The sequence below is a fragment of the Podarcis cretensis genome (assembly GCF_951804945.1).
Source record: "Podarcis cretensis genome assembly, chromosome: 2".
In the NCBI taxonomy this organism is placed as follows: Eukaryota; Metazoa; Chordata; class Lepidosauria; order Squamata; family Lacertidae; genus Podarcis; species Podarcis cretensis.
This window is the reverse complement of record NC_137171.1, coordinates 104860846-104879512: the sequence shown is the minus strand read 5'-3', so window position 1 is coordinate 104879512 and position 18667 is coordinate 104860846. Positions and strand designations below refer to the sequence as shown.

Genomic DNA, 18667 nt, shown 5'->3' with positions numbered 1-18667 from the left:
GGAAATTTCTAACATGTTCCTGACCAGGGAATTTTGACCTACAGCTGATCAGGAAACCCGTTGAAACCTTGCAAATGGCAAACAAGGAAAGAAAGGGAAAAGCTCTCTTATTTGTCCCATCTCCTCCCTCCCACGATGGTTTTTGGAAAAACAGTTGTGGCAGACCAGCAAAACTCAAAAAAAGGAAGGCTTGTTTAAGGCTACTTATATGTTCACAGTACAGTGGTACCTTGGTTTAAGAACAACTTAGTTTATGAACAACTTGGATTAAGAACGCTGCAAACCCAGAAGTAGGTGTTTTGATTTGTGAACTTTGCCTTGGAAGCAGAACATGTTTCGCTTCCTGTTGAGTGTGTTCCATTTGTAAATTGAGTCCCCTGCTTGGTTTAAGAATGCTTTGGTTTAAGAATGGACTTCCAGAACGGATTAAGTTTGTAAACCAAGGTATCACTGTACTACATACAAGTCCAGTTGTTTGGATAGCTGAATCTGTGTTGTGTATAGTGACTTTTGAGTACTAATTCCTCATGTTTGGATAAGTGAATTTTTGTGGAACGAGTGTTTGGATAGTGGGACATCTGTGTATCTTTTTCACTGGCAACAGCTCTCCAGGATCTTCAGTGAAGATCACCTGATCCTTTTTTGAAATTGGAGATGCCATGAATTGACCCTGGGACCTGCAGTATATAACATATATGCTTTGTCTACTGAACTATGCCTTTCCCCAACCCCCCGTCACAATCTGACTTCATGCAAAATTTGACAGTAACTCTGCCTGGAATTGAATTGTTGTTGTTCTTAAAGACGGAATACTGTTCACTGTTTTACCTGGTTACACTAGACCTTCTTTGCAGCTGGCACCAATCCTACTAAAGCCAAGTCTAATCCCGTCTTTAATCAAGAGAGATCATAATTCAAGCCTTCTGGATGCAAGTTAATCTGAAACAATGTGTTGTGTCAATACAATGTTTTTTGTTTCCGTCCTCAAGGCGCCCTTGCGAATTAAGTGACACGAGTTCTGAACTGCATCTGTTTACCAATGTCAAAAAGTTCCTACATTCACAAGCTATCATGCAAGGCTCTCCTACTCTATAAGAGGAGCCCTTCTTAATGATGCATCCTGTCACACTGGAATCGACGTATCATAAACTCCCTGTTTACTGCCACCTTGCAAAGAAACAATGGATTAAACGACAGATGCTGCAAAGCTAAAAATCTGACGATGGCACCTTAACTTCTAATCAAAGTCTGTCCTTTGAGAACAAAAGCCAGTGCAGAACTCTGTAATTAGAACCTGGATGAGAGGCCTACCCCTGTATTAATTCATTATTATCATTATCAGTAGCCTCCGGGGATTGTGTATCCGTGTAACATACAATAACACTTGCTGAATTTGATCTGATCTCCAAATTAATTGGCCTCCCGCCTGCAGGGAGCACACAATTGTATACCGAGATTGGTCCTCGATGCCGCTGAATAACCCTGCTACTCTGTAGTTGTAATCGACCTGCTCATATATATTTTAACCATCTCTATCTGTGCAGATAAATCAATAACGATGGCTGTAGGGCAACGCTGATTGTGCAGCTGTCAAGAGTTCATGCTGTGCATGATCGCATGCAGGACTGGAGGCTTGATGAAGGCTGCTTCATAAACCATGCTTTTCATGCAATGAGGTGACTTCCACGTGCATAGTAGCTCAGAGCCCAGATCGCATGCAGATAATTGAGCATGAAGTTTTGGGTACAAATATGCCGGATGCTGCAATGTAGATGAAGGAAAGCCCAGCCAATGAGGTAACTGGGTTTTCAGGAAGGTTAGAGATGTAGAAGAGCTGCAGAGTGCAGACCTGATTTTTAGAATTTATTTCATTCATTTATTAAGTTTTATATCCAGCCGTTTCTCCTAATGCAGCCTAGGACAAGAGACAGGACAATAAAAATCTCTTGAAACAATTCCATTACAGATACAGGCTGGGGGAGATCTCTGCTGAAAAAGCTTGTTTGAAGAGGAAAGTTTTCAGTAGGCACCAAAAGACAATTGCCTAATATTCAAAGAGATGGATGGGTGATGCAACACTAAAGGCTTGATTCCTGCATCGTATGGAATGGCCCTCCTGATAAGATGGTATCTGCAAGAGGCCCTCTCCTGCAAAGCACAGTGAGAGACTTGATATATCCTGGCCCTGGGCTATATAGGGCTTTACACAGTAAAACCTGGGTCTTGAACTTTGCCCAGCAGCTAATTGGCAGCCAATGCCATTGTTTCAACAGTGGGGTAACATTTTGGTGTTTACCCCAGAGAGCTGTCAAGCCTCCACCGTTTACACCAGCTGTAGCTTCTGGACCAACCTCAAGGGCAACCCCACATAGGCTGCATGGCAGTAAACCAGCTTGGAGGATACCAGCAGATGGATAATAGTGGGTTGAAGAGAAACGGCACTCATAAAACCTCTCAGCCATCTCCAAGGTAAGAGAAGTACAGCAAAACACCTACACCCTACACATGCAAATTTCACCAACATTTTATCTCCTCTCTGATAATCTTCAAATGCCCTTTATTTTCCTGTTAATTGATGGAGGGCAGCCTGGAAAAGTGCAGAAGCTGTTTTCAATTAAGGTAGCTCTCTGTATTCCCACTTTATATTTTAACACAAAACCAGAGCCTCTAAAAGGAAGGCATGGTGCGTTTTGCGCCCCCGGTGCTCCTTCCATCTTCCTGAGGATTGTTCCGCACTTACTTGTCCCACAAGTGCAGCTGCCTTGAGAGATATTTCTGCACAAATGCTGTACGATGGGACTTGGTTTTGCTAAAAGGATCCAACCAGGTACTGCACACAATTATAACCTTTTCTTTATGGCCTTCTTGTGAGCTTCTCTAAGACTTGTTGCTCATTGAAACAGAATGCCAGAATGAGTGGGCCTCTCTCAAGCAAGGCAATTTCAATTTTCATTAATGAAGGGCTTTATAAACCTCTCTCCCAGTGACCAAGGACAATCTGAGTTGCCCGTGCCTAGAAAATGTTCACAGCCTGCATCTGTCCTCATCAGAAGGTGAGCTTTATGTCTGCCCCTTTTACCAAAAAATGAAGTGGTATGTGGGAGAGGAAAAGTCCACTTGAAGGATGGGCCATGTTATATAATGAGTTGAAAAGGATCCAAATTGCCACAGTCTGATTGGTCCTAAAACAATAGGATTCAGAATGCAGCAGTCTGATTGGTCCTAAAACAATTGGATTCAGAATGCAGCAGTCTGATTGGTCCTAGAACAATAGGATCCAGACGAGTATTTTTCAAGCCATTTCAAGGCTAGCTATTCCGTTGTTTGTTTTCAAGGCCGCCCAAATACTGTGGTCTCAATTCCTCCACCCCGATTGCCTTCAGACCACTGTGGATGGTCTGAAGATGGATAAGATTGTACCTCCCATTCTCCCAGTGCCCTATGGACCACTTAAAAATTTCTGGTGGTCTTGGCGGACCACTTAATGATTTTCCTGCCTGTTATAGCTATTGTAATGCACTGTGCCAGATGCAGCGTGCCTTTTTAATTGCATTTTTATTGCAATAAAATACAGCATAAGAAATAAAAGAAGCAATAAAAATACAGCTAAGAAATCAATATGAATACTCAATGTGATAGAGAAGTCTCCCATCTTCAGCTACAAATCTGAGGACTTCCTGAAAGAAGCTTGTGGACCACAGCTTGGGAGCCCCCTGGACTAAGAGATCAAACAAAGAGAACCAGAAAAAGAAAAAGAAACACTACATTCTGACTTCCAGGTAGCGGAGATGTGGAACCAATCCTCCTAGTCTGAAATAGCCAACAACCACAATCATAAGCCATTGAGGAAGCATCAGCTATTTGTCTTGAGCTACAGGACCATTTTAATAACCAAATCCCCTCATTACACCTGCCTGAATCCCTTCCATAGGGCTGTTTGATTTCCTCTGACTAGGAGAAATAAAAATTTCATTTTCTCTTAATAAAAGAGTGACTTGTATATAAACTTCTGAGCAGAAAACGGCCTGAAGAGGAAGCCCAGGGCAGAAGATGCTTAGACATCAACCCTGTTTTAGAGGGAGAGCAACGTACCACCAGGGGAAGGGCCCTGGCGATGTGTTAGGTTTATTCATCCCCATCAAAATTTCACATTACGGGTTTTATGGGACTCTAGCTGAATGGCAAACTTTTCTACTTGACAACCAAATTACACTACTCCACAGATGATAAAACTCAAGGAAACATATTCAACCTATCAGGGATAATTGGCATTTTCCCCCCCGTCTGAAAATAAACCCGCATAACACGCCCCCTCCCCAATGAACACATTCTGAATAAAAGTTCTTTTTTTAAATAAAAAAAGCACTTATAAGTCACTTTGGAGGGGCTAAATAACTACACTTCTGGGCTCTCTTTCATTTTAGCTGCAGGGCACCCTAGGAGATAGTAAAAAATATATTACACTTCAAAAACACCCAGGGAAGGAGCCCTAACGTTTAAAATGTGAGCACATTTACTTCACGGTGTTTGAGAGGAGGGGAAAGGGGGGGAGAGGGAGTCAGAAGCAATCTGTGGCACAGTGAATAAGAGGCCGATTCCCCCGGAGCAGTGAGCATTTCCATTCGCCGCCTTGCCTTTAAAAGCCAGCTTTGAGTAACCCGTGCCCACAAAATTGCAGAGGAATTATCCTGAATTACAGACCTCAGACTGTTAAAAAGTGCAGTTGGTGATCAGCAGTGACCCTTGTGACGACAAGGGCCAATACAGATGAAGAAAGTCTGACGGCTGTTCAGTTTTGAAGCTTCAGAATAGAAATTGAGGGCGGGGCAGGAGGGGAGAGATAAGAGAAGAAGGGCAGCCGATTTAGGAGATGCCTTTTGAATGACTAGACTTCGTATGAAAATGCTTTATTCCTCGCTGGATGAATTGCATGTGGCAATGCAATTTTGTTTTAAGTCGTTACCTCAGAGTTTTTAATTTTGGTCTCCATAGCTAAGAACTGACACACGATCCATCATGCTGAGTTTCTCTTACCCTTCCAGTTCGTACTTCTCGGCAGCTTCGCCAAGCAGTGCCACTCAGGATAAGTCCCCCACCTTTGTCCCCTCACCCACCCGCCCACTCTGCCCCTCCATGTTTCTGTAATGAGGCAATAAATGAATTATGCCTGATGTTTTCTCTAATCGACAGTAATAACACCCAGCACAGCAAAGAGGCGCAACTTCAGAAGCGTATTGGCTCTAATGGAATTAAGCGAAACGACACAGATAGTGTTTTTTCTTCGTTTTTTTTTTTAAGGCTTCTGACAAATGCAACTATTCATTACTTTGAAGAACAGAGAGATTTTTCTGTAGGGCAAAAAAACAAAGTACCTCCAACAATAAAAAACAATATTTCTCATTTCCCACAGAGCAGATTTATTTTCCAGCATCTCCATACTCTCCCAGCCACTTCATGATACCGTTAATTAAGGGAGGGGAAGGAAGAAGAGTTTACATAACGGAGTCACCACTTCTAAGGACTTCGGAGAGATCAAAAGGACGAAAAGAGCAAATTCTTCCCTTAGGAAGGTTTCTGACCCACATTCAGTTCGGCAGCTGCGTGTAATGTGTTTTGCCAAAGAACATTCCAATCTTCGCCCCCTCAAATGCAATTTATAAAGGGTTCTTTCGAAAGCAGAGAACTTTTAAGGCGGGCCAACCAGAAAAGTGGCAGAGAAGAAACGGCTGTTGAAAGTGCACCCCTTAAATCATAGAATCATAGAATTATAGAATCATAGAGTTGGAAGAGACCACAAGGGCCATCGAGTCCAACCCCCTGCCAAGCAGGAAACACCATCAGAGCACTCCTGACATATGGTTGTCAAACCTCTGCTTAAAGACCTCCAAAGAAGGAGACTCCGCCACACTCCTTGGCAGCAAATTCCACTGTCAAACAGCTCTTACTGTCAGGAAGTTCTTCCTAATGTTTAGGTGGAATCTTCTTTCTTGTAGTTTGGAACCATTGCTCCGTGTCCGCTTCTCTGGAGCAGCAGAAAACAACCTTTCTCCCTCCTCTATGTGACATCTTTTTATATATTTGAACATGGCTATCATATCACCCCTTAACCTCCTCTTCTCCAGGCTAAACATGCCCAGCTCCCTTAGCCGTTCCTCATAAGGCATCGTTTCCAGGCCTTTGACCATTTTGGTTGCCCTCCTCTGGACACGTTCCAGTTTGTCAGTGTCCTTCTTGAACTGTGGTGCCCAGAACTGGACACAGTACTCCAGGTGAGGTCTGACCAGAGCAGAATACAGTGGCACTATTACTTCCCTTGATCTAGATGCTATACTTCTATTGATGCAGCCCAGAATTGCATTGGCTTTTTTAGCTGCCGCGTCACACTGTTGGCTCATGTCAAGTTTGTGGTCAACCAAGACTCCTAGATCCTTTTCACATGTACTGCTCTCAAGCCAGGTGTCACCCATCTTGTATTTGTGCCTCTCATTTTTTTTGCCCAAGTGCAATACTTTACATTTCTCCCTGTTAAAATTCATCTTGTTTGTTTTGGCCCAGTTCTCTAATCTGTCAAGGTCGTTTTGAAGTGTGATCTTGTCCTCTGGGGTGTTAGCCACCCCTCCCAGTTTGGTGTCATCTGCAAATTTGATCAGGATGCCCTTGAGTCCATCATCCAAGTCATTGATAAAGATGTTGAATAAGACGGGGCCCAAGACAGAACCCTGTGGCACCCCACTAGTCACTCTTCTCCAGGATGAAGAGGAACCATTGATGAGCACCCTTTGGGTTCGGTCAGTCAGCCAGTTACAATGGGTGCCCATCTGCTACCAGGCCCGGTTCATGGTTCTTGTATTAATTGGCAAGACCCCCCCCCAAAAAAAAAAACTTGGTCCGGGATACCTTAAGGACCATCTAATACATCATATCTCTGCCCAATCTCAGACGTACTCAGGGGAGGCACTGCTAATGGTCCTCCATGATTCAGATAAAGGTCTCGTGTCCATCAAGAGTCATGCATTCAGTATTATGGGTCCGATTCTGTGGGATTTCCTCTCATTTGAAAACAGACTAGTCCCCTCCCTGTTGAACTTCCAGCACTTCATAGAGTTGTAAGGGACCATGAGGGTCATCTAGACCAACCCCCTACAACGCAGGAATCTTTTTGCTCAATGTGAGGCTTGGACCCACAACCCTAAGATCAAGAGCAGGTTTCCTTAACCTCATCCCTGACCACTGGTCCTGCTAGCTAGGGATCATGGGAGTTGTAGGCCAAAAACACCTGGATGGCTGAGGTTGAAGAAGCCTGATCAAGAGTCTCATGCTCTACCAACGGAGCTGTCTATTGGCTTGGAACAGGGCCTCTAATTAACACTGGAAGTGATCATTGCTTGACATGTACAAATCCAATAGTAACAGACTTTCATGGCCAAAGGAATAGCTTCTAGAAAGAAGGAGGAGGAAGGAAAAAAACTGTGAGGATCACTAATGCCAGATATCAGAGAAACATCCTGGCTATGTCCATTCATTCATGGTTACTAGGGAAACAACAAAGATCTCCAAGTCCTTATAGGTCATGGTGTAAGGTTAAAGACTATAATTAGGATGCTATAAAGTGAAACGCCACCCCAAGACCAGCTAGCACATTTGGGCTTGGTATGATATATAGACTAATGGCACAGACTCCTCCAAACCAATTCACAATCACAAACAGAGAATCCAGAGATAGCCATACAAACACCATGAAACTGGAATCATTCTGGCAGGGCTTGCAGTAGAACGAAAAGGTAGCATTTCCCGAGCTCCATGCAGATGAATCACTTGGGCCAAGCATTTCCCCACCCCTTACTCACGGATCTAATAAATTAGAAGTAACTTGATCTCCCCTCCAGTTCACAGCTCCCTTAAGATGAGAGTCAATTAGGCCTTAATTGTTTCTGGTTTCACTGAGCCATTTTTAAAGCCCTGCTTTAATATGGTTGCTCTTAATAGACCCTGTTAGTGGTTTGGATATTCCATTACTTCATTGTATGCATAAGAGGCACCCAATGAATGTGGGATATTTAGGTTCACATTTCCATTCAGCAACAAACTTCACTGGGTAACTAGGGCAAGTCATTATTTATCCACCCAAATGTCCAAAAAACCAAGTCCTCTTCAGTTGTTTTTTTTTTGGGGGGGGGGATTATGTATAGTCACTAATGCTTGGGGTGGGGTGGGGGAGAATATATATATATATATATATAATTTATGCTACAGATCGGGAAATGTATCAAGTCCAAGATGATGCCAATTTGATTAACAAGCAAAGCCAGGAAAGCTATTAGAGGCAAGAAGACCTATTTCTGAAAATGGAAGTCTTTGTCAAATGGGGAGTGGGCGGGAAGAAAAATGGAACAAAGCTTCTTGTCATCTGTAGTGTTTTGGTTATTCTAAACTTGTTTCTTCTTTTGGGAAGGGACTTGGGCACATCTTATTCCTTCAACTGACCAGCCAACCTTCCTGCCTACTTAACACAGTTCATTTTGCTGACTCACAACTTGCTAGGCCATAATCTCTCTGCCTACCGCTGCTGCCAACATTTTATGGAACCACCAAACCCATCAGGAGGCAAGACAGCACATTGCAGCAGGCCTGGTTCTCATTATTTCCACCAAGGAACCCAGAATGTGGCTCCAGGTCTGGGTTCAGGTGATCTCTGAAGCCCAGACATCGAAGTCCAAGCTGCAGACTTTGATTTCACAAGAACTGCTCTGGCAAGCGTTCCAGAACTCAGGATGTTCTCATGTGACCACAATAGCCCTTTTGTACTCTATTACCCACCATACGGAAAAGTCTTAAAGTACTGTGAGATCCAGTCCTTAGAAAACAGACTTAACAGTAGGGGTGGTGGAGAATTCTGCTCTAAGTGGACAAGGGAGCTGCGGTTTAGGTGCACATTTGTGGTCAGGAACAGAAATCTGATAAGTGCTTTTTTTTTTTTAGTCCACAAGCAATACACAACTGAAGACCTCATCTTTCTGGTGTTTGAATTGAAATGAATGATGAGGCATTACATAATTAATTATCTCAGTAGTTACATAATTAATTAGGTTAAATTTGATCACAATGGACAGAAAGATGAACAATGTAATTTTTGGTGGAAGCTGAACTGCAATGGAATGGAAACGGCGCCGATTGCAATGAGTACAAGGGAGAATGGAAATTGCAGCCATCTTACGTCACTAAGCAACAAGGAAGCAGCACTGATCTGACTTGATACACTGTATTTTGACAATTAAGCCTTCTGCTAGTCAAAAAAGGAATAAACATACACTAGGAAGTGGTGCTCTTCTGCCTTGGGTCTCCAGATGTTGTTGGGCTATGAAACCTATCATCCCTAGCTAGCTTAGCCAGGGATGATGGGAGTTGTAGTCCAACAATATCTGGGAACCCAAAGTTGAAGAATACTGCTAGGAAGAAGAGAGAGAGATGGCAGCCATTACATAGCAAGCACACAGCAAAGTCAGACTCAACCTTCTTAAGCTAGTGGCTTTTTGGATCACTAAGTAAGTAAAGGTGGGGAAATGGCCTGTTCTGGACAGGATTTTATACGTATATGCTGTAGGAAATGATGCTACATGCATGTTCAGGTGATATATGAATTTTAAATAGGAAACTTGATTTAAATCAATCCACCCTGAAACATCAGGCCTTAGCATGATTTGAAATAGGGAGTGTTGGTACTATAAGTTACTAAACAAAGGAAGAATGTAAATAATAAAAATAAAGAGTTTCCCTTAAGCAACACTGACAACAAGGTCCATTTCCATTGACATCAGTAAGGGTTTTCGTGAAAGTAGTAGTGATGGAGTAGGAATGCAATTCAGTTTTCATTTAAAGGCAAACCCACCTGACCTGCGCTTTTCAAAACAATAGGTGGACCAAAACACAGCAATCCTCCAAAATTTGTCCTTCTCTGAATCATGCAATGCAGTTCTCCAGCCAAGTAGTGGGCATGAAAATGCATGTGTTACTGAAAATAAACTACAAAAAAAGGCATTCTAGAAGAAAGCATGCTTTGCAGAAATGAGTATATTAGGAACAATTGCATACAAACGTGTGCCTGTTCAGAGAAATTAACATTAAAATGCTGATGAATTTTCACAAGAATAAATCACCCACTGATGTAGAATTTTAGAGAACTGAATACAGTGGCACCTCAGGTTAAGTATTTAATTCGTTCCGGAGGTCCGTACTTAACCTGAAACTGTTCTTAACCTGAAGCACCACTTTAGCTAATGGGGCCTCCTGCTGCTGCTGCACCGCCGGAGCCCGATTTCTGTTCTCATCTTGAAGCAAAGTTCTTAACCTGAAGCACTATTTCTGGGTGAACAGAGTCTTTAACCTGAAGCGCATGTAACCTGAAACGTATGTAACCTGAGGTACCACTGTATGGGGAAACTGAGAAACTGAGAAACTGAGAGAACTGAAATTGACAGATTCTCTTATGCCTGGAAAGAAGTCTCACCCTTTTGAGGAAAAGAGAGACTCCCAAACTATTCTATTCTAAGCAAAAAGCCTTTATCACAAGCCCTTCCTCTCAACAATGCTCCCTGCTGATGCTAAAAAACAAAGGAACACACTCACCTTCCCGGTGAAAATTAAACATGAGTCCCAGAAACTGCCAACATGAGACAGAATTATTTTGTTCTGTTATATTATTGAAAAACAAACAAACATTTATACAAGATGGAAATTTAGCAAGAAACATAATCCCAAGACTTCCCAAAGAGCCATTATTGTACCTGTGGGCAGGAATGAAGCACCTTTTGTGAAGATGAAAAGAAGAGAAAAACAACTTCCTGGAGGAGAAGAAAGTGATTGCATCTTCAGTCACAATTGGTTATTGTAAAAATCTTTATTAACCTAAGTGCATATAAAAATTGTGAATTCTTAATACAAAGCAGTATTTGACTTTTAAATTTCATTTTAAGCTTACCCCATTCACTAGGAATGTGATTACAGAGTAAATTAAAAAGTAATCACATGTGAATTACATTTCCTCATGAATGTAATGACTTCAGGAGACTGATTAATGTTAAGCAGTGTCTGTCCTACCTCATGCATACCTTCCCAGGTGAGATGAGTAAGATAGCTGGCGTGCATTGATTTAATTTCCTTTTGCCGGTGAAGAGCTATGTGGATACAATATTGTGTGTGCATGCACACACACGAGGGAGGGGGAGATTTTGCCCATTGAAGGCACCAACAGCAAGATGGCAGCTGGGACCCTACATACAGAACTGCCTTCCTAATGAGGCTCGCCTTTGTGGTCTCTCTGTTTTGTTTTAATCTGTATTTATATTCTTGGGGATGTTGCTTTTGTTGCATGCATTTCATTTTGATATTACGGGTTTAAAAAATGGTGGCATTGTTTTATTTACTGTAAGTGGCCCAGATAACTTTTGTGTTGTGGCATGGAAAACAAAGCCCGCTCACAAATAAACAAACTGTTAGCAGTTCTGGGCATATGGCAATGAGCCAGACTCTGGGGGAAGTTGTGCATATTATTTACTGGACAAATCCTTCAGCTTTAGAGAGGCCTAGCCTTTAGGTTACCCAAAGCATGTGAGCGTCAGGAAAAATCAGATGCGTTGATATGGAGGAGGAAACCTTATTTAAGACCTCTAAACACACTTGCTTCAGAGTCAGCCCTGTTGAACTCAACAGGTTGATGATGAATGCTTAGGATTGTGCTACAGGCATCAGGTAAGAGTCCCACCTGAAACCAAACTATAGTGCTACCTGGAGATTATTTGGTGTGCAAAACTACAGACTGAAACCTTATCTGTCTGATATTTTGATGCTTAGCCTGGCTGAACCCAAGAGGCTGAAGTATGGTAAAATTTACAAAAGACTTGAACAGGGGCATAGAAAGATGTCTTACACTACGTTGGTTTATTGAACTCAGTATTGTCGACATCAACTGGCAATGGCTCTTCAGGGCAGGGGTCTCTCCAAGACCCACCTGGATATGCTATTAGGGATTGAAACTGGGACCTTCTGCATGCAAAGGAGATGCACTGCCACTGAGCTACAAAATACTGGGGCAATAAAAGACAGCTGCTAGAAGAATGTGGCAGCACTGTGAAAATGATGTATAGATGGTACATCACACCTGTTAAATTAGCTAAAATGTATAAAGTTAGCAATAAATGTTGGAAATGTGAAGAAGAAAAAAAGGAGGAACATTTTATCACATGTGGTGGGAATGTAAAAAAAGTGAAAAGCTTCTGGGAAATGATATATAATGAGATGAAAAAAATCTTGAAATATACATTTATAAAGAAACCAGAAGCATTTTTACTGGGCATGGTAGGAAGTGATATAAATAGGAAAGAATGTAAGCTGTTTTTATATGCAACGGCGGCAGCAAGAATATTATTGGCACAAAAAAGGAAGCAAGAAGAATTACCGACGAAAGAAAAATGGAGGATGAAATTAATGGACTATGCAGAACTAAATAAACTAACAGGAAGGATTCGAAATCTGTGGGACCAGAAATTCACAGAAGACTGGTGTAAATTTACAGACTATTTGAAAAGTAATAGTGATGATCAGACTACGTTTGTAGGTTTGCAAGAAGTTTTGTGAGGTGAATTATTGGAACTATTGCAAAAAGGGATAAAGGGGAGGATGATTAGTTAAGATAATTAAAGGCAATATGAATTTAAGAAATGCATAAGAAGTGGTCAAAACGGTGGATCATCAGAGGTGCTGATGGAAGTCCAAAAAAATAATAATTGTATAAGTGGTGAAGTTTTGTGGTATGTATTATAATTAATTCATATGTTAAAATTAATAAAAATTATTATAAAAAAAGAATGTGGCAGCACTGTTACTTCATACTCTTCTTTCCCACATGTTTACTGCAAGCAAATAGCCCCCTGAGTCACAAAGAGGTGATATCTCACACAAGAAATACCCACGTCCCTTTTTCTCGGTCACCCCACACTCTCAACCCTGTTGTCATACCGTGTCCTCTTTCAGAAAGGTCACACACATGAGCAACTTCCAATCCTCATGAAGACCCCCTCCCTGTGAGGGCTGGTCTTTCTGCTGCCCTGAGGCCTAATTACCAACAGGGAAGTTTTAGACCTGGAGCTCTCCAGCTATTTTGGTATTCATTAATGGATAGCTGAATTAGATGACCTATGATAAGTTCCTTTCCAATGATATTTTTATCCTGGTTGATAATAGGCACTTCTTCTTTTATTAGTATCATTTTCAGTACCATCACATATATATTCCAGAGACAAGCTGCATACCAAAGGATGGGGAAGCATGTAGCCCCATGGCTCCATCCACTCAGGGAGCCAACCAGGAGCTATAGAAGAGACAGAAGTGGGTCTGAGAGAACCCCTTCCCTCTGGAAAAAGCCAAAAGGAGCCCCCACCTCCTCTTCACAAGGCATAAAAACAACACAATCAAATACTGTTATCTATTCAGTGGCCTGTGTTTGCCTGAGCTTGAGTCTGGACCAAAGATTCTGAGCCCCTGTGTTCTGATTCGATACATGATATCCAGTCATAGAACATTTCAGGATTTGGGCCTCTGCCATTGGCCCTTAAACTCTGAGTCATGATTCGCAGCTTGGAAGTTTAGACAGCCAGTCACGTTGGGTGTGGGAGTGGTCTAGGCCTTCAGAAATGTATATAAGCCATTGCTTTGACCCTGTTGTCCAGTTCTGTTAGTTCAATAAAGGTTTTTGCTGTTATCACTGTGTCTTGCCTCGTGGGAACCCACCTACACTTCACATACTGGTACATTACTCTTTATAGAATAACCTAAGCAAAAAAACCCCATCAGGCTTTGTGGTGAGTAAAGTCACAGAAAAATGCACTGGAATGTGAGGTGAATAAATGATTAAAGGGAAGACATATAACCCACCATGAAAGTAAATACGTCCTTTTGTTCCCTGCAAACAAATCAGAATGAATGTCAAGTCTTCTGGAAGAGCCCTTAGAAAGTATTGAGGAGAGAGGAGAGGGGTCTGAGAGAAAGAAGGGACAGACCTGCATAGGAGCAAATGTAGAAATACAAATAGAAGCTTCTTAATTTTTCATCTCAGCCCCTTTGTGCCTTGGTGTGTCTTCTGAAGCAGTTCAGCTTCAGTGCATTTAAGTGCACTGCCGGTGTCTGCTACTGAAGGTTGGGTTGGTCATCAGATATTACCGGCCTGGCTCCAGGGACAAGGTTTCAACTCTTTCCATTCAGCCCATGAATGAGTACACAGAAGAAGGCCATTTGAATCTACGCAGGGTGATGCATTTCATACAGCAGATCCTGCCCTCCTCCACATGCCCAAGTTGATTACAGGCTCTTTTTAAAGAACTCAAGAAAAGTACCCATAAAAGGCACTGAGGAGGGGAAAAAAATATGCTGTCCTGGCTAAGCTAGCATTCTCTCCACCTTAAATAATGCAGCCAGAAATTAATTGGCACTAATTCACTCGTTCACAGTTGTACCCGAGATGTTGCTCATAAACAGCAGCCACGGTTCCCTGATTGCAGATATGTAATTAATTCAAGAAAAGGCTGCTATAAAATAACAATCCAATACAGCCTCAGCAGGTGTCAGTGTGGCAAGGAGAACAGATCGCAGTAGGAATGCACTGCATTTCGACAATACCCTGGCTTTGCAAATACTGCAACCGAACAGGGAGGTGGGGTGGAGAAGAGATTGGGGGAGGAGAGGATGAAATGCTCTGGGAGGTAATTACAAGGCTGCATAGGCTGGTGTGGCTGCATTGATTTCAGAGAAATTGCACAAACCCAAATGGTCAGGTGAACTGACCATTCTTTCACCTATTTACACAGGCTGTTATTCAGCCAGTAATGGGGCACGTTAATCTAACACTATGATATAAATGGAAGGAATTAGTATTAAAAACCACAGGGGAATCATTTTTTTGTTTTACTGGAAAGAAGAAACACCGGGTTTTCTGACTTTATGGGTGACTTCTTGTGAACTCTTTGTGATGAGTGCTAGAGAAACCATTCCAATGCTTGCATGCACCTTTGGACTAATCTCAGTGCCAGATTTACATATAAGCTAAACAAGCTATATTTCAGGGCCCCACTCTCTTGGTGGCCCCCAAAAAAATTAAAGGAAAAGAAACCTGAATATACATTTCCAAAATATAAGATAAAAAAACAAACAAATAAAATAAAACCTACATACAGCAACAGTGTTTTGTGTTGTGTAGGCTACTATGATGTAAGTCATGGGCCCCGCCTGCTAGCCTGCTCCCTGAAATATCTCTGGTTTGCTTATTTCTAGATATAGGGTGCCTACATTCTGCATGGACTGGTTGCAGGGCAACATGTGCAAATGGCTTTAGATACCTATTAGGTCCATAAATTACCATATAGCATATATTCAATACAGAAAACAGCGATAATTTGTTGTTGACAAAGGACAGCTGGACATATAAAGAGCCCCATTACTTTCAGTAGCTTAGGGCCTCATCAAACCTCAATCTGGCCCTGACTAATCCGCACTGGTCTAGCAGTTGTGGCACACACCCGGGGGCTCTGATGCTCACACAGAGCTCCACACAAGCAGGAGCCTTTTATGAGCGCTCCGTGAGGATGACCCTGCTGAGCAAACAAAACACTGAGGACAACACTTGTTCCCCTGCTTGAGCAGAGCTCTGCAGATCACATGGCTGTTGTGTGATGTGCTGAAAAAATTAGTCAGGGGCAATGATGCTTCTGGCTTCCAGGTGATGGAAGCCACAGGACAGGAGAGTGATCTTGTGGTTGGATTTCCCAAGAGAATCTGGGTAGCCACAGTGAGGACAGAATGCTGGACTAGATGGGCCTTTGGCCTCATCCAGCAGGCTCTTATAAGTTTGACTGACCAACTGGTGACTGAATCATTTTTCTCCAGGGGACACTTCTTAAGAAACACAGGTGAATATTCATTGTTAATTACCTTTCAAACCAAAATGAAAGGCATTGATCAACCCCCTAAGACAGCCTTTCTCTACCTGTGGGTCCCCAGATGTTGTTGAACTACAACTCCCATCAACCCTAGCTAGCAAGGCCAGAGCTCAGGGATGATGGGAGTTGTAGTCCAACAACATCTGGGGACCCACAGGTTGAGAACCACTGCCCTAAGAGATCTACTACGATCATATTGGAAATGCCAGGCCAAACTATACTTTGCCACTAATGAAGATGAAAAGAGGAACCAACTATTGCAGCACTACATCTGGTTTTCTTTGGCAGGGAATAAGTAGATTCGTTTTAATAAGGTGGTGCATTATTCTGTGTTGCTCAATGTATCTGTTAGATGAGATTTCTGGCATCCATCCTTATGGAACTGTGTAGCTCAGGCTGTGTGCAGAGATGCATGGCTGCAACTGTCACTGCTATGTGCTCAACAGACAAGGCAGGTTTTTGTCACACATTCCAGTCCCATACTTGGAAGCCTATTGCCAATATTCAGCTTACAAGGCTGCACCAGCATAACCACCGAGGGCCTTCTGGCGGTTCCCTCATTGCGAGAAGTGAGGTTACTGGGAACCAGACAGAGGGTCTTCTCGGTAGTGGCGCCCACCCTGTGGAACACCCTCCCTTCAGATGTAAAGGAAATAAGCAACTATCCTATCTTTAAAAGACATCTGAAGGCAGCCCTGTTCAGGGAAGTTTTTAATATTTAATGCTGTACTGTTTTAAACACTTGATTGGGAGCCGCCCAGAGTGGCTGGGGAAACTTAGCCAGATGGGCGGGGTATAAATAAATTATGATGATGATGATGATTATCATTATCATTATCATTATTATTATTGGTTCTAAGGCATCCAAAACAGCCTTTCAACACTCTCCAGGTAGGTGCCCCAAAAACCCACTCCAGGAGTCTGATTCTTCTTCCATTTCTGACCCAGCTCTGGCTTACAGCACATCTGGTGAACATGCTTGTTGCTGGCACAGAAGCATTGCCTCATAAGGCTGCCCAGGTGTGCCTTCCTAGGTTGGTTGCCAATACAAGCATGGCACAACAGTTTGCGATGCTGCGCTGGCTCGGCCGCCGGCCTGCCACATTGCAAAAAGACACATTCACCAATGGAGTAACTCACAGGGTGGGGCTGTTAAAGAATAACATCTACAAGAGAGAGCCTTCCCATGCTGATGGTGCTTTTAACTCGAGCAAATGCAAGATTGCACTCTCTCTGTTGCAATGCAGATCTGAGATAGATATGGCAGGCAATTCTTGTGCTCAGATGAATTTTATCTGCCATAAAAAATACAGCTACCCTTTCTAAATCACCACCATAAAACTCCAGAACGCAGGTTGGGGGAAAGAGACGTGCATCTGACAGACACTGTTAAAAATAAAAATACAAAATGCACATTTAAGGAAACCGTCCTTGGCAGAAAAGACGAAAACCTTTTCAAGAGCTTTGCTGAATGGCTTTCCAATTTTTCTCCCTAGTAATTATATGTTAAGTATTTCGAGACACATTATATTCAAGTGAGGGGGGGATTTGTGCATCAACGCTCCTACATTTATAACTTAAGAATATGTCAAATAGAGTATTAATGGAGTACACAGTTGTTGCTTTTTTATTTTCTTATAGTGTTTTTCAAGATGCAGCATACAAAAATATTGGGAGATAAGAACAGATTAATGACATTCATCCCCAGAAATAATTTTCCAAGCAGGGAGCTGCAAGTTCATCATCTCATGGAGGCCCACCGATCAGGAAGTGTTAATTGGAGCCTGCCAATCAAGTCAGTGGATGGCAAAGCCCCTAATAAAAGCCCAAAGCCCCACACCCGACTTCCCTTGGTTTTGCCATATTATGCAACCCTGAGCCTTTGAGTGGGACTATGCTAAGAAGAATCACAGCAATGGACCATATGTGCAGCGATGGGTCATATGATAGGGAGGGGAAGCAGGCACTCTCTATAAAGCAGGGCTGGAGCCCTCCAGATGGTGCTGGGCTTCTTTAATTGCCGCCCATTTGCCTGTGGGCTGGGGCTTATAGGAGTTGGAGTCTTACAACCCCTGGAGGGGCAGAGGTCCCCCCCCCCCCCCGCTATGAAGGGAGATTAGTAAATTCTATAAAAGTAGGAGAAATGGAGTTGGAGAAGTGGAATATATGGCAATGCCTGATGTTGCTGAAGCTAAGTAGATGCAACCACTGCCTGGATGTAAGACCCCTGGGAAGACCCATAAAAGCATGAGAATGGAAGAATGGGTGGAAGGTGGACCCCTTCCATTCTTCCTTTGCCTCCTGCATTTCATCCAAATGGTGTGAATCCTTTCTGCTCTGGCAAAGGAGTAAAGGTGCCATCTGTCACTCAGCTAATGTGCCGCCCTAACATCTAAATACTGTCACCTAGTAGCAAAGGTTAGTATTCATCAAGGAATGCAGTTTCAAGGCCAGGCCATCACAAAGCACCCACACTAGCAATTCCACCCCATTAAATGCATATCTATCCATCACATTTCATCCTGGTATTTCTCTCCTAAAAATAGAAGGCTGAAACTGTACCATGCAGATGCAGACCTTTTCGTTGGATCAAATACAAAGGGTAGATTTTCAGTGGGTGACCTTGTGCCAGTTATCATGTCGGCCTTCAAAATGGCAGCCTTTTCAGCAGAACATGCAAGTCT

The 18667-nt window shown here is 42.7% G+C and overlaps 2 protein-coding genes and 1 long non-coding RNA gene across 6 annotated transcripts in view; 2 read left to right on the top strand and 1 right to left on the bottom strand.

Annotated features, from left to right (window-relative positions):
- The window catches only part of FHIT (fragile histidine triad diadenosine triphosphatase), a 1061423-nt gene that overhangs the window by 379207 nt on the left and 663549 nt on the right, over positions 1-18667 (bottom strand). The gene's annotated exons all lie outside the window — the stretch shown is intronic.
- LOC307208816 (uncharacterized protein) overlaps positions 1-18667 on the top strand; it is a 481810-nt gene that overhangs the window by 264079 nt on the left and 199064 nt on the right. The gene's annotated exons all lie outside the window — the stretch shown is intronic.
- LOC307209757 lies at positions 15709-17827 on the top strand. The gene is made up of 2 exons (XR_013835751.1): positions 15709-15953; positions 17625-17827. It is a non-coding gene; the product is annotated as an uncharacterized lncRNA (long non-coding RNA).